Source organism: Esox lucius, chromosome 5 (assembly GCF_011004845.1).
Source record: "Esox lucius isolate fEsoLuc1 chromosome 5, fEsoLuc1.pri, whole genome shotgun sequence".
NCBI lineage: Eukaryota > Metazoa > Chordata > Actinopteri > Esociformes > Esocidae > Esox > Esox lucius.
The window spans coordinates 30,110,371-30,115,313 of record NC_047573.1 but is presented as its reverse complement, the minus strand read 5'-3'; positions in this window follow the sequence as shown (position 1 = coordinate 30,115,313).

Sequence of the window (4,943 nt, the reverse complement as noted above, 5' to 3'; positions counted from 1 at the left end):
CACGCTAAATATAGCCTAGATAGCTACTGTATGATTGTTTAATATTTGTACAGTTATTAGAAAAGTGTATGGCAATAACAGAATAATTCCTAAAGCCAGGTAACCTATTTTTTATTAACTCTAGTTGGAAGAGGTTATATTTCCTTCATTTTAATTAAGATAAATATTGAACTTCTAGATTAGACTGTTGACCTGGCTTAATTAGCCCCCAGAAAATACAAATAATTATGCTTAAAATGTAAGATACTGTAATAATATAATGTAAAAGAATGACAGTAAAATACAGTTTGGAATTTGCACTGCAGGTTTTACAAGAACAGTGTAAACACTTTCCTTTAGAATATACCATGATAAGTACAAATCAAAAGTGTACTTCACATTTCATGAGAACTGTGTAAACAGTTGCCCTGTGGAAACTCAAATAGCCCTATCCATGTTGTGTAGGTTAAGAATAATGAGAAAGAGGAATTAAATCATTGGAAAAAATGCACTGCGAGTTTAACATAAACAGTAAAGTTGTTTGCCCAATAAATAACGTTAGACCTGTGCTATTATTTTGAACAAAAAATGATTTTCCTTAAACCGGTCAGACTGAGTGGACTACGGATGAGGTGTAGGCTAGCCATGCTTGTAAGAGTGGTTCATTTTCAGTTGGTGTGCATCTAATGAGAGGAATATAAAATCCCTGTTAGTCAATAATACAAAACATTTTACATTGACTATGTATCAAAATGTATTTCACCTTTTACTCTGAAATGTTTTTAGAAATGTATAAAGACATTTAACTTTATTCTAAATACATTTCGGGTATCAAAATGTATTTCACATTTTTATCCTAAAATGTATTTGAAAATGTATGAATACAGTTTTGTCCAAATGTATTTCACCATAACAATATGTATTTTGTATAGAAAATACATTACAAAATGTATTTTGAAGCCAATATTAAAAAGCATTTTTCAGATCCTGTGAAATTAAAAAGATGAAATGTAATTACCAATGTATTGATTATATCACTTTTAGGTGTTGAAACACTTTTTATATTTATACATTACCAAAATACCTGTCATCTTATGATCCCAAATATATTCAAACTTACTATAGCAAACTTGGTAAGGTCACACTTGCACCTCCAAAAGATGCAATGCTGTTTGGAGTTGTGGTTAGGGTGCTGGACTGGGGAGAATTAGGTTGCAGTTTCGAAACATTAGGACGAATGCTACTGTATATGCAGCAGCTGGGGATTCTATAGCTAAAGAGCCCTCAGGCTTTTCCCATTCATTCTATATGGTAGTGCTAAACCACTGCAGATGCAATATATGCATGGACTGTTGCACATTTTACGCAAGAGTTGGGGAAGAGAAGAGCGAACTTCCGTGCTTCAACTGAAATACAGCAAACCTTAACAAACACCCGCGAACAACTCACCTGAGCCTGATGGACTTTTTCAGATACGTGAATTTCTTTTATTTCTTGACGTTTGTGGATACACTGAATGTATAAGCTGTCAAACTGTTGTGAGCATTGAAGCAAACTGTTGAATGTCTGTAGCATAAGCTGAAACTGAAAGTTGCAAGTAGAAAACAGGAAATCTTATTTAGGCTGTGTCTAGGGAACAAGAGCAGACTGAGCTTGTGTGTCAGATTACAGGAAACAGAGGGGAGCATATTAACAACGCACATATTCTGGGCAGGGCTGAATTAAGAATGGGCAAGATGACGTTTGTGCTGCATTTACACATATAAGGTATAGAACATAAACTGGACCAATGGCACACATGCTTGGCTACCTCAACCCCCCACTTTTAGGAGTGTTTGAAGTATAAATAATGCTGATGTGACTGTTGATCTTCAGACATTGTGCGGCAACACTCTGTCTCCAAAAGTTTTTGTAATAAACTGAATATACAGTACGGTAATTGACCTGACTCCTGGTGTGTTATTCTCCTTTCCAACAAACAAACTTGGGGAAGTGTTAGACTTCAACACATTACATGTAAGTTTTGTTAGAACCTTATGTACAGTCGTTTTGCTGCCATTTGCTTTGTTGTTTAGTCGTTTGTGGTATTTTATTTATTAAAAGCCAAAACAGACCGCATTCCGCCTGCGCCTGGTTCCTTACTCCTGCAACACCGCAATCTACTGACATACAGAATAGCTTGAAAGCTATATTTCAAAAAGTTAATTATATTTCATCAGAATCTGAAAGAGCTTTATTTTCGAGTATGTCTCACAACAAACTAGGAATTTGTCCAGGTCCATTGGTGCCGTAATTTTGTACAAAAGAAGTAAAAACAAATAAGAGTAGTGGACTGAGCATTAATAAATTACGAAAAAATATACTACAAAATATGTAAGGTGCAAGAATTGTCCAGTTGATGTGTATGTGGGAAGGATTAACGGTTTGTCCAGTTGAGGTTGTGTGTATATTTGGGGATTGATTATAGATTTGTCTAGTTGAGGGTTGTGTGTCTATATTATAAATTGTACTGTATTATTAGTACATTAGCCTGAAAGGTATCTTTCAAATAATGAAATGATAAATAGTGTTTACTCTTTGCTTCATCATTTAGGTCAACACACAGGCCTTTCCCTGGGACGGTCCTAGTTAGCTTTTGGAGAGGCATGTTAGGTTACCTTGTACAAGTCCCCCGGATGCTGCCAAGAGGATCAAAGACCACCCATCTATGCAGGACAAGTCTACTCCTGTGAAGGAAGAAGTTGTCAGGAAGAATGCCATCAGCGTTGTCTTACAAGGGGTGAATGTGTCAGATAAAGCTGAGGTGTTGTGTGAGTACAGGTGGCTGCAGGGAAATGATGTTGGATACACTATGTACGTCATCAAAAATGTGGAAAAGAGACAGAGGCAGGCCAATTCAGCAGAGGGGAGCAGCAAAGACAGATTGCAGTCCTTTTTGGAATACGCCATGAGCTTCAGAGATATTGAGGACCTTTTAAAGTTTCAGTCTCAGAAAACAACTACTCCTAGATTGTGACAATCTGGTTGGCTTTGGTATTTGGGGCAAAAGTACATGGGGAGAAATATGGGAGACCACAGCTGGTGGGTATGCTATCTTCATTATGTCAAGGAAATGTAGTACAGTTTTAAAAATGCACAAATGGCAGCAAATGAAAAAAGAGTAATTGCGGTCAACCTTTGCATCACCAGCCTCTACTGCAACTCCTTACCCCCAAGGTATGTCAAAAGTAAACTGAATGATTGCTTGTGGCATCATTTTTGGTTTTCATTATGTTTTCTTGCATAGGAATGGATTATGAAAATGCCTTGGAGACAGCTATGCTGAGTATTTCACCTTCCAAAATCCAGACCATGCTCTGAGTTAAACATGCTTTCTATGTATTTTTAAACACAACCATTTTACTGAGTTTCCATTTGAGTTAGGAATGTAAGGATTATTCAACAAATAGTTGTGCTACATTTGTGAGGAACTATTGTCACTTATTTTCTTGCTATTTTGACTACTACATTAACTATTGTGTATCGTTGCTACTTTAGGCAAATTACTTCAAATCTACTCATTGTAAACGGTAATGTAACTGCTTGCAACCAAGATCATGTGTGTGTATGTTAAACTTTATTTCAGATTCACCACTATTCACTGAATTATTCTGCCAAACAATATAACTTGGTTATTATTTTGGCCTTGTTCTGGCTTTGTTCTGGCTATGTTCTGACCATGTTCCTAATTGTTATTTTGCTTGTGTTCTACTAACAAAATCAAAAGGACATGTTCATGACAACATGTCCATCAAAACCTCCGTCTCCATGAGGGTAAGTGTTCATTTGAGTTCCCTTTTTGCATGTCCTCTGAATTTCCGTGCATGCGCATGTATGATATATTTAGTCTATAAGGTCATTCAGTTGTGTATTTGTGAAATAAGTGTACTATAAGTAAGTAATCACTGTAGTCTACATGTTGATTTTTTACCTTTTGGAAATAATTCACTGGAACAGCTCTCAACAGCAGAAGGTCTGGATGAAGATGGAGCTGGAAGCCATGGGACTGTGGCCGGGAAGTCCACCTGTGAGGCACCTTACTAACTCTGTCTCTTTGTGGCGTCTACCACCTCAGCCTGAGCTCATTGAGACTGCCTGTGGGCTTCCATCCCCCAAATATTTCCAGCTACATCCATTCTTCATCTGGAAACCAGAGAATGACAGCATCATGGGAAGGCTGAGAAACAATTATGTTCTCCCATGTCTTCACAGTTGTTCTCAACCACAGATAACTTCATCAGGTGTAGGAAGGCCTCGAGTGGTTGTTGGCATTGTCAATCAATATTACTTGTTTGCATCTCGGCTTTGCTGCAAAGCATGCAAAAGGAATTGGTTTGCTGACAATCCTCTGTGGCTGGCAAAGCTCCCTAAAAGGTATATCAACATGTTGCCAGCCCTCCTTACCTACAAGAAAGCGATCTGTAAATCTGTGGTAGATGAATTAAGACGCACTGCAAAATCCCCAAATGACATGGCCAATCAGCTGATGGAGATGATGCACCTAAAGTATGAAAGAGCAAACCTGGCCTGCCTGCTAAGTGTGCAGAACATCAAGGATGCTGAGGCAGGGTTGTATGGTCAGAGCACCATCAGCAAATACTTGAGGAGGGACAGTACACCTGCTGCATTTGGGGGATATGAAGACACAGACGGCTGGTGTGGAATGTCTGTGTCGTCATATTACCTTACAGACTGTCTTCTGCAGGAGTTTCGGAGGCAGGAGCCATCAATCACGCAGCTCTTACAGGGCACATTTGGACAGGTGTTGAGATCCGACCACACCCGGAAGATTGCCAGGAAAGTCACTCTTACATCAGGCACAATGTCATCTTATGCTGTGATGAACTGGATGATCATCTCTTGGGTGATGGTGCAGTCCGAGAGTGAAAGGTCTTTGGAGCCCATGTATGAAGGTCTGGCCACAC